Below are 12,110 nucleotides of genomic sequence, written 5' to 3' on the forward strand. Positions count from 1 at the left end.
GTTTAAAAAAGTCAGGCTGCAGTAAGGGTTTCCAAAGTATCAATCAGGGGTCTCAAACTCACGGCCCATGGGCCGGACATGGACCACCACACCATTTCACACGGCCTGCCACTGGATATTAAAGTGAAATCCTGCCCACCCTGTGTTCATGGCCTCATCTCCTGCCCAGGAAGTACTGTCTGATTACTAAGCAGACCCTGAATGCAGCATTATCACTGCATGAGAAACAGAATTATAAATATATAAATAAATTTAATGATAAAAACACAAAACCCTCTAGTTTTATTAAATGATTTTTTTTTCTGACTGATGCTTGAAAATTTGCTTGTCAGAGACTTGTCTGTATGGGTTGGCACTCCAATGCTACTGATACACTTCCAACATCTCAGAGCAGACCACAGGTGCTAGTCTGACATGATCCTTCAACACTGTCCTCCTCATCCTCGTGAAGTGCGAGTCCTTTTGTCTTCCCGTCATTATCACACGCTCTCCATCCTGTTCTTAGTGGTGACTCATTTTCCAGAGGACTTTGAAATGAAGAAAGTACAAGCAGATGGAAGGTTTGATGGAGCGATTGATTGATGGCTGTGAACTTTTTGGTGCCAATTGAACGCCCGGCTCACTGAGAGAAAGGTCAGGCAGAGATGAGAGATGATAATGATTTTTTAATGATGGTTCTGAAAGGGAACCACATTTGCCTCTCATGTGGAGTGCTTTGAGCGAGTGGAGGAGCTGTGTAGAAAGAGAAAGCAAGCTTGACAAGACATGTGTCTGCCAGTGCAATTGGCCCGGCCCTTACACTCAGCAGATGAACAGGATGACCTTACAAAGCCCCGCCCCTCACTTCTCTTCAATTCTAATCCATTATACTGTGTGATGTAACCAGAAAAAAAAAAAGGTTGTGCAACCATTTGATGGAACATCTTTCTGGGTTCTGTCATATATTTCAGTGTTAAAGTTGTAGTTTAAAAGCACAGCAGTGGGCTAAGATGTAAGGAACGTTAAAAGGTCACTTTTCAAAGAGCTGGCTCGGTTTGAGGGCTGGTTCTCAGCAGGTTTCCTGTACTGCAGCAGCAGCAGCAGCAGCAGAAGAAATGTGAGTATTTACAGTGAGAAAGGAGGAAACCTAAGTTAGCAGGAAAGCAAGTTTGTTGAATGTTCCATAAAAACAAACAACACAGACTTCATCGTTGTACTGGCCTGATGTCAACCCTGAAAATCAGACCCTTTGTCAAGGGACAATTTCACAAAATGTGTGAAGAAAGAACTACAGGAACCCATTTCTGCCAGTTTAAAACACAAAAAATGAAAACATGCCTCGTCAGGATTTTATTTTATAGTCCATTTGTAAACAATTTTTCCCATATTAAAGATAATCCTGCTCAATTGTCTCCTCTAGGCCTCTATGCATGTGTGTCAGTGTCTGTGTCTGCCTCAACCCCCTCCCCTGATGTTGATGTTTTGACTGTGTTTGGACGTTTCTGGGCGGAGAGTAAGCGTGGTTACATCAGCCAATCACAGCGCATCCAGTGCTCAGATGACTTTGGGTGTTGATGATAGAAAAAAGCAGCTATGATAGTGGGCATAGCACAGAGGAAGAAAAAAAAAAAAGTGAAACGAAACACCACACAGATAAAGCTTTTTCCTAAATGAGAATGAAGCTTGGCTCAACTTTTACTAATTTACAGGAACCTGGAGAGCAGCAAGGGACAAAGAGTGACACAAGCTTTCTGCTAACCAGGTTTGTGTCAAATACCTGTGATTAGCCTGTGCTAACATGCCAAGTCAGGTGCACGGCTCTCGAGTCTCTCCCAAGTAGAAACATGATGCTACAGGTGGTTGCTGGGCTAGTGAGTGTGTTTCTGAGTCACAGTCCGAGGCTGTGGGTGTGCGCTGCTGCTGGCACTGAGCTAAGGAGGAGGAGCCCAGTTTAAATGTTGTGTGTATTGACAAGTAACCAAAATTCCTGCAGACTCTACCTTTAAGTCAGAAGAGAGTGAGGGGAAGCAGGGCCTACAGAGCCAGCTGCAGCACAAAAAACACACAAAAAACAAAGGAACTATTTTTGGACTTTCACACCAAGCCTACAGTCCACCTTCCCCTGATCATCAATAACACAAAAGTGCATCATTTGCATCACCTTCAGCTTGACATGGAAGGAGAACACCAGCTCCATTTTAAAGAAGGTTCACCACTGTATAGTTTAGGAGCATATCTGCAGAGGAGGACAGGCAGCTGGACAGGGCGGTGCATCAAACATAACAGGATGTGTGGTTCCATCACAGGCTGCCAAAGAAAAGCCTGAAGATGTACAAAAGACCCATCTCACCCAGCGACCTGCTTCTTTAACTTCCTCCCCTCTGAAACACCAGAACCAGATGAAGCAGATAATAGAACAGCTCATGTCCTCAAGACGTTCCACTCCTTAACACTCCAAAAGACTTTCTGCAAATTTTCATTGTTATGTGTTGGTTTTAATGGTCAATTATAGCTTTCGATTATGTGTCTGGGACTGTTTTACATGCACAGTGCACTTTTTTTTTTAAATTGTTTATGGGCAGTTTTATTTCTGGTGACCTCGCCACAGATGAAATGTAGATCTCTAGGTGTCTCATTCTTACTGGTTTATCTGTTTTGATGTTGGCGCCCCTTGTGGACAGTGTGAAACATGCACGACAGGGTCAGCAGAAAGTTAAAGCCTGTCAAGAATTCATTCCATCCTGCTTTCTGTTTTCAGTCACTCGTGAAGATTTGCTGAGGAAAAGATGAAAAGGTTTCATAGATTTTTTTTTTTTTTTTTACCAGTCTGTGAATGTGACAGTGGCTGTTACTGTGTGTTCACACCAAAAGAGGCAAAAGAGGCAAGCATGCCAGAAGTTCATTCATTTTCAACGAGAGCCTGGCGTCCTAAGCGGCCAAAGCGCCCTGAGCGGCTAAAGCGGCTAAAGCGTCAAAAGAGGCACCAGATAAGAAGTTGAGCCTCGGTCAACTTTATGGTAATTAGCTACGACACAGTTCAGCGGCAAACAGTGGCAACCAATCAGAGTAGAGATGTCCTTCGACAAAAGGAACAACGCATGTAACTTTGGTTCCTAGTTCCGTCTTGGATACAGAAAAGCTCATGAACTGTGTTCGGGCTCATCCTATTCTTTTTAGAGTCCGCCTTTTTAGCTACCGTGACCAACAACAAAAAATTGTGTCACGGAGGTGGTAGATTGTTGTGGTGAGTTGTGCAGTAATAGCAGAATATAGCGAAGTGAAGTGTAGTCTGTGGCAAAGACGTAGCCTAGCCTAGCATGCTAGCATTTCTTGCTTCATCTGAATGAGATGACATCAGGGCTCCAGACTAACTTTTCTCAGCAACGATCTGAGGTTTACGCCAGGGGCGCAGGTTACTTTTATTACCAAACAGTCTCCGACTGGATCCTTCTGGATCCTTCCGTGGATGGCTTCATGCCGGACTGTGCGCCAGTATCTGAACGGACGCCAGTAACCTGGTTTTCACTCGCCTGTTTTGTGCTACCTTTTTTCTTTCCTGAGGATTTATCTATTGTTTCTAGTGGATTAATGTTGTTTTGTGTTACGGACTTAAGAGGACTGGAAAAAAAACAGGATTAAAGGACCGTTTAAAATAGTCTGAAGAATGACAGCTTGTATTTTTTTCATTAGTTGGGAACTTTTTGATGATTTTGGTTTTATGAACATTGAGATTATTGTTTTATTTGGTTGACAATTATTTTGGAACGGCGAATACACACAGGCTGCGCAGGGGTTTAATTTATTGAATAAAAGATTAACATTGAGTCCGGTCCCTGGTATTTTTCTTTAGGATTATAGAAAACACACACGCACACACACACACACACACACACACACACACACACACACACACCATGAAAATGCACAAATGTGCGCTCCTTACCACCACAGAATTTAAGTATATTTCAAAACTGTAAAAGTTTGATGTCGTGGATAAATCAATATTATCTCCTTTGTTGCTTCCTGCCTGTCAATCTGCTCGTGACTGATTAGATGGTGATTTTACATTATGTTCATGCTAAGCTTTAAACTGAAGTTGAACAACAGCAAGCAGCTCCCGCTGTGAAGAAGCCCGCTGTGCAGCTCCTTTAAATGACAAGCGTGATTTTACTCTGACGTCAGTCACGTAACAAGCGGCCAAGGCGGCTAAAATATTTAGCTGCTTTGGCTGCTGTCCGCTTTCTCGGGCGTGCTCGCCGCTTTTGCCTCTTTTGGTGTGAATCCACAGTTAGAGACTTCTCACATGTACTTTGAGGAAACTTTACAAAAATGTGTCCTTCTCTTCACCCAAAACACATCTAACATCCAACAATTCATGTAATTTAAAAAGCAAAGTGATGAACAAAAAAAAAAACAAAAAAAAAACACGTGCAGTGGAATTATGAACAATAACAGAACAGCATGAGATAATAACCTGTGCCACTGTGTTGCAGACAGCTGTCTGAAAACTTCAGGGTTGAATCTTTAAAACCTGATGTCACAGCCTCTCAATCGTACAACCCCACAGACGAGTGCGTCCAAACCAGCATCCAAGATTTATCATCCTCTGGCATTTCTCCAGGCTGGAGGGCTGACATCATGTCCAGCAGTGGGACTGATTGTTGGACACAGAATGTACAGAGACCGTGGGAAACTTTTTCCTCAAATTTCTTGCTGCATTATGAGTTCAGACTCTTTGTGGCTGGTGGATTTTAAGGCCTGGAAACAGTTTGTGACATCTGCTCTGTTTAACGTCTCAAATGGACAGTAAGTTAGATTTGGATGTAGTTACATCCATAGAATAAAGATTCGGAGAGTTACAAAACCTTTCAAAGCGTTCTTTGGGAAACTCTTGAGATAGACTGCACATGTAAACTTGGTTGAATGTTTGATGGATAAACTGTGAGTAGGTCTTGTGTAGGGTGTTGGGTGATGGACAACTACATGAGTTTGTGGTTTCAGGCCCATGAAAGTTGGCGTTTTTCACAAAAACTTGGTTTTCAGTGCATGTTTTTTAACTGACAGCGTTCAGTTGCTGCCAACCTTCACAGCCTCCACAGCCTCCACAGCCCCTGTGTGGATGTTAGAGTCCATGGGAACGTACCTTTGCTCTGGTGTCTCTGGGAATCTGGTGGAGTTGTCAAGCGGCGGGGGGTCATTTGGCGATATCCGCAGCAGTGCAGACCAGCTCGCCAACTTCGAGCAGAGAAATCTGTGAAAGAAACCATCCACAGAACTTGGCTTTAGTTGTTAACTCCAAATTTTACCCAAACAGTGCAGACTGAGTTTTAGAGGGACAGTGTCTGAAGAGGAGTTACACCCACTGAAGGTGACTTTCGTAAACCTGATGAGTCAACAGAAACAGCAGTGATTCAGGAGCTTCTGGAGATTTAGACCTGCTGAAACATGTTTGCTATCTGCAAGTTGTCGTATATAACACTACTGGAGATACTGGCCAAACATAGGCACAACTGCTCCACAGAATGACAAAAAATGGGTGTTTGCTCACATCCACACACAGATTGGCATTTATCAATCTGAAGATGGGTGGAGGGTACGCTCAAATGCTATCCCAGATCTGAGAGGGGAGGAGTATTAGATCATATGAGTGCAGAGTATTTTAACAGAGAAATACTTAGATAGTTAAATTAGATAAAATCGGTGACACCAAGGCAGTTTCTTATGTTTCATACTTCTGCCATTCTCTGGAAAATACATTGCTTTTACAAGAGCAGCTGATTTCTCTGTACAGCAAATGTGTGTTTGCTTTACAAATCAGTGAAGCCGTTATCAGTGATTAATATACTCTCATGCCCACAAGAAAGTCTCTGAAGAAAACATTCGGAAGATGCTGGATCAACCTTTTAGCCTTTTTTTGGCCTTTAGCCTTTTAACCTTTTATTTTCAAAGAAGCTGTATTGATTACATGAGTACGTTTAGCTCCTGAAGGCTGACATACACCAGATGTGTGGTTCAGGATGTGTTTATGGCAAAAAATGTGGTGTGCCATGCTTTGCTTATCTTTGACAACAGATTATTTCATGGAAAACAGTTGTTTTAATTTTTTTGTTAAGCAAATCGTTGCGTCCCCCATGTTTAATGTTTGAACTGAACTTTCTAAGCTAAGGCGACTCAAACACTAGGTGTGCAGCCACACTTCTGGGTTTGAGACTGAGGGCTCTAATTTCGTGGCGCAGCGCAGGGGGCGCAAGCCTGGCGCACCCCACACAGTGTTAATTTCGTGCCAATTCGACAATTTGGTAGACCATCTGCGCAGAGATGGGTGTGGCGGCGTGCCCCAGGGAGTTGACGGTGCACCAGGTGGAGGTGTCGGCATATTCAAGTTGGCGCAGTGACAATTTTGTGGCAAAAAACAGTGCAGAAAGTGCGCTGAAAGCTCGCCAGCTCCAACCTGGTCTATTCTCGGCACAAAGCTGAGCGCATCCTCCGCAACTGTAATTTGGTGAGAGGCGCACATGTGCGCTCACGTCATCAAAGCCTCAGAGGCAGGTTTCCAGAGTGTCAGGCACACAACAATCACAGTAATCACTATTTAATGTAACCGTCTGAACCAGCAAATACATTTATATCTATATAAACTGTCCCGTCACATCTGATGTCAGATTAAAGCCGTTTGTCATAATGGAAAGTTAACCTGACGGCAGCTGGAAGTTTGATGCACATCTTACAATTAAACAATAAACAGCCTTAACATCTGATACTGAGTATATATCTGGTTCTCTCATTTCATTTAATCCAAAGAAAAGAGGGAGAGAAAAGACGAAGAAAAAAGAGACAAAATAAATGTATGTCACTCAGGATTTACCCGTGATTTCCCATATTTCTCTGTTTTAGTCTTTATTTTTAACCTGATCTAAAAAGATGGATTGCATTACTGTAAGGAGGATGAGGTGGAGACACTGGGAGAGTATACAGTATATCACCAAAGGTTCTGCTATTTGGCAATGACAAACCAGGAGTGCAGGTGGATCAAAAGTATTCTGAATGGATAAGCCAGCTGTGTAACTGTCTCTTCATTTTGTACTCCTATTAATGACAAAGGAACAGATTACATCTGTCCCAGGAGCTGGCCCACACGGTGACGCGCTTCGTGTCCTCTGATGTGCCTCACTGTCCATTCTCCTGCTGCAGGGACAGCGGCTCTGACCGTCTCTGCTTCCGGGTCTTTCCAGCACACTGTTTCCACCTTGCCCGGATCACTCAGACCAATCAGACTCTGCACCTGGGCCGCAGGGCATTTAAAGGCGAGGAGAGGCGCTCATTTGATTGGTGGAAACAGCGCTCGGCTGTGTTAAACCCACTCACGGCTTTTCTCCTCCCTCTCTGCCATTTGTGAAGAGGGAGGCGTGGATGCGCACCTCTGCGCTCTTCTGTGCTCCTCTGCGCTCCTCTGCGCCTTGACTGCGCCTCTCTTGGCACTGAAGGAAATTTGCAAAGTGCGCTGGTCACACCCTGTCTGTGCGGTGAAGGCCGGCGCAGGGCCGGTGCGCCTGCGCCTGGTCTACGAAATTAGAGCCCTGAGTCTAAAGGTGAAATACTGGCTGTATTAATAAATGCATAAACATTCAGTGTCATTTATTTTCTTTGTGAGACATGATGTACAGTGATCTTTTTTTCCCAACTAATCAAATTCAAAACAATACACATCCAACTGAGTGGATTTAACACCCCCACATGAAATCTTCTAAGGAGATCATCTCAATTTGATGTGAATGACCACACGCTCTCTACTCCAGCCCCTCCAGCAGGATGTGGAGTACCAAAGCTGTGCCGACAGAAATCGAGTGGTTAGCACGAAACATGTTGTTTGAGCTGTCACAAAGAGCAGGCTGAGCTCTTTTCCAAAAGAGGCTCTGTTTGCAAACCCTGTTATAATGAAGACACCCCACCAAACTCGCCTCCACTGTGAAAATTTGTCAGTCCAAATCTCCAGGATTTAATTTCATGCTTTGCAGCTGATACAACAAAACATTTGCACATTTACCTTATTTGTAATTCAAACAGGCAGAAAGAAACAGGAAGAAAATCACCAACAAATACATGTGATATTCATCTGGGTGAGCGCGTGCTCTGCATTCTGGGAGAAATTCAGAAAGCTGCAGGTAGTAACAAGGAGTGCTTGTAGGAGTTTTGGATCAAGAATCCCATTTCTCCCACTCTGCTGTTTCAAGCAGAAAAAACACGGCACAGGCTGAGGAAGACTGCAGGTTTTAATGGAGGGTTTGAAGCCACGTGGATCTGTTGCACTTGACAATGCATTAGTGAATATTGTGGTAACTGAGTATCTCAGATCTGTGTGAAGATCAACGGCATACAGCTGATGATGCACAGAGAGTAAGCCTTCAGATACATGCATTAGATCATTAGTGCTACAGAGCATAGGTGATTTATGTTAGTGCTGCTGAGCGCTCAAAACTTACATCATCGCCACTTTAATAAAGCAGCAAAAATGGGTGTTCGATCACATAAAATCACACAGTCATGTAATCTCACCAATGTTACACACAACACCACTTTTTTTTTTCTTTTTTTTTTCAAATGTGTGCTTTTCAATGAATGCAACAGGCTCTATGGGACAGAAAGAATTCAGTATAGGCTCTTACAAATCTGAAATCTGACTCCCCAGACACTAGAACGCTATCAATGCACTGTACATTACGCCATCAAGAACGGAGCTGCCCATGGTCTTAAAAGTTAGTCTTGTTAACCAATACACGCCAATCTGCCACTGATCGGCATCTGCAACATTTTTTATGAACTTTCATCGATCAGTTCTGCTCTTACTATTCACTGTGGAGCTTTAGGGAGACAGATACAATAATTAAATAAAGCTTACAGCGACACACGCTAGAAATGCAATGATCTCGAGTTGGCACTCTGCAGGTGTCCACAATTGGTGCCTAGGCTTTAGATTTATTTAGCATTTAAAATTACATGTACAGAGCGAAACTGACCTACTTATTTTTATGAGTTCTGAATGTAAAATGTCACATGTGAGGAGTTTCGAAGTGATCTTAAAAAAAGTCTTCCTTCTAGATATATGCCTGATCATAATCAACACTTTAAAATGAGATTATCAGCACAACTATTAAAGGTTGGAGGTTATTTTAAAATGCTAGTTAGCTTCCTGATCTGGTCGACCAGGACTGGATTGATTTACAGCATGTCTAAGTCTCTATGACAACACCCCACTGGCTGACGAAGTTTACTAAAGAAAAGAGAGATCTGTGTTTTTCTCTGCTGAGAATGATTTCTGTGATTAATTTTGTAGTGATGGTGGACACTGGAGCCTAACTGTCAGACAGAAAAAGGACAGAAGAGTAGAAGAAAGACAAACAAGAGAGAGAAAGAGCATGAGCTAAAGGCTAAAAGGGCTAAACTGTTTGTGCCAATGTTGATTCTGCAGTGGTCTGTTCAAACTTGAGAGTCTATCAATTAAATGAAGAGTAAGGTTACGCTAGCTCTGCTTGGTAGATGACTGGCAGGACATGACCAGGATTCACTAACGTTACACGTTACAGACACGTCTCAAAGCACCGGGCTGCCAGCTGCGCTAAATATAGACAGCTACTAAACTACATAGAAACTGACAGCGTTTACTTATTGTCACGTTAGCCTACAGATACGTCAGAGCACCGAGCTGCCAATAGGGCTACATATAGCAGGCTACTACAACGTTTGCTTGATGTCACGTTTCAAACTGTAGCGGTACATAACTGTACTGATAAATACCTTTCCTTGACGTGTTGTATCCAGTAAAAAGTTGCCTTAAACACAGACAATTTGTTTTCATCCAATCTCCATGTAATTCCAAAACAAACACAAGCCTCACTAAAAGTAATTTATGACAGTATGTGTGACACTGGACAAGATGTGGCGAGGCAGTCCAATTAAAACAGATCTCCCTCACAACATCTTTAATAACTTTGGCAGCCAGCTGAACGTATGAGATACAAACTCCTGTCTTTGCACCATGTATTTGTGTCCTTTGAAAATTTTAACTGTACAGAAATGTAACTGCAACAATACAGGACACAAAGCAGGTTTCCACCATGCTGCAGTTGGAAAGTCGGAAGAGAAATACAATTTTCTGAACGCTGTACCTTCACATACACACTGTAGAGTACAATACATTACCCCTTGGACTTGGACTGCCAGACTTGTACACAAGCAAAAATGAGTCTCTCGATGTATCTAATCATAGTTTTAAATTATTACCTTTAACTTTGGTCAGAAAGATTAACACATCAGTCAGGACCACTTTTTATTGTCTACATGCAATAAGTCGTATTTGGCTTTGTTCTGAGAGATCTCTGCCTCTCTGTTTCAACAGATGCATCTCTGTCTCCGCTCCGTCATGGCATTGGATCAGATAGGTTTCCAAGGTCAATGTATCAACTCACACTGGATCTGGTCCAGCTACATGGCTGCTCCAGCAGATTGCATGTAATACACACACACTTAAAAATGTTGGGTTAAAAACAACCCAATATGGGTTATTTTTTAACCAGGAAGTTGTGACCTGAAACTACCTAAAAACACCCAGTGAGTTTAAAACAAATCGTGTCAAAATCAGTTTGTATCTATATTGACTACAACAAAAAAAGACATAATGAGCAGAGCCAGACCAGGAGTCAACAGGTTTGAGGTTTTACAGCCCAACATGAATAAAGAGAGACTTATCAATAGAGTGGGAAGAGCAGGAACTCCTCAGTCTGTGACTCCAGCTGTCTGTCAGTCATACAGCTTGTTGGACTGAACACACAGCAGAGACGAACCAGACTGGTATAAATATGTACAGGTATAAAGAAGGAGGAGCTGGGGTGGAGTGAGCAGAGAGTGTATCACTAGTTCCACTGTTTGCTTTTGCTGCCAATTCCATTGTCGTCAGAGCTATTAGCATTTTCACAATTGGCATGATACACACAAACACACAACAGTCATGGCTCAACGGTCTAAGTGATTAATTGAAGGTGACACTAACACGACCATCTGGTGCATCAACAGCTTTCTGCAGCTCCTTAATTTTCCAGCTAATGGCAGAAACACATACATAAATTAAAGAGATCACTCGTCCAGGGCAATGTGATACATTGTTCACTCAAACCGATAAACACAGAGCTCTTAGTTTTCTAAAAGTCTCTGAGGTGTTATTAAGTCCCAGGATGGCAGTTCTCAGATTGAGATTCCAACTCAACCAGCTCCCAGCTGATCAAGAAATTGGTGAAGCTGGAGTTGATGCCATCGCCCAGCCTCACAGTGATAAAACACTCTGACCTAATCGAGACAGGTGAGTTCAACTGGTCATTTTAAAGTTAATAAGCATCCTCTTCAGTGACACTCACCTGTGGAATTCAGAAATCCATAGAGAGGAAGCTCTATTGGAAAAGTTCAGAGGAACAGCCACATGATGTGACTGTCAGGGGCAGACCAGGACAAAAAATTAGACCTGCCCTCCACATTTGATAACGCACACCTTAACAGCCTCCTAAATGTGGCCCACACCAGCCACTCTTTAAATCCATTTAAAGAGTGGCTGGAACTCTTTAAAACCATGTACCTTGTGTCACACAATTAACACGAATCACTGAGAGAAGACACATTAAATAAAACAAGGGTCCCTTCACTTAAGGAATCAGTCTGTGTCTCTGCATAAAGTGTGTGAGGCAGGGACAGAGTCAGGATTTCAGTTTTGGGTGGGCCAAACCAATTTTGGGTGGGTCTTAAATTACAAAAGTTATCAAATAACTATAACTATATAAATATAGATATATTACTGTGACTTTTTATGTTTTAAAGCAGATTTGGTTACTTTTTGATCATTTAATGTTCAATAAAAGTTTAAGTGTATCAGATGGCAATGGCTCTCAATGGTATCTGCCAACAAGTAGTGCTGCACCCCCTCAAATTTTCATGTAATATAGGCTGCAAAAGAAGCAACATTAAACCACAGCTAAATAAAGAATAAAGTCTACACCCATTCCCTAAAATCATTCCCTAGTCCTACTGGAATAATACAAGGCTGAATGAGTCATAACTTTTTTACAAACAGGCTAAAAGATTGCCAAACT

The 12,110-nt window shown here is 42.5% G+C and overlaps 1 long non-coding RNA gene across 1 annotated transcript in view; it reads right to left on the reverse strand.

Moving 5' to 3' along the window:
* Window positions 1-5,127: 5,127 nt before the first annotated feature.
* The window catches only part of LOC141801706 (uncharacterized), a 405,548-nt gene continuing 398,565 nt past the window's right edge, over window positions 5,128-12,110 (reverse strand). Inside the window, exon 4 of the long non-coding RNA XR_012599426.1 lies at window positions 5,128-5,230. This is a non-coding gene — a long non-coding RNA (uncharacterized LOC141801706). The remainder of the gene's footprint in view (window positions 5,231-12,110) is intronic.

Source organism: Halichoeres trimaculatus, unplaced genomic scaffold (assembly GCF_033239565.1).
Source record: "Halichoeres trimaculatus isolate MK-OKI-2021-1 unplaced genomic scaffold, fHalTri1.1 fHalTri1_scaffold_2, whole genome shotgun sequence".
In the NCBI taxonomy this organism is placed as follows: Eukaryota; Metazoa; Chordata; class Actinopteri; order Labriformes; family Labridae; genus Halichoeres; species Halichoeres trimaculatus.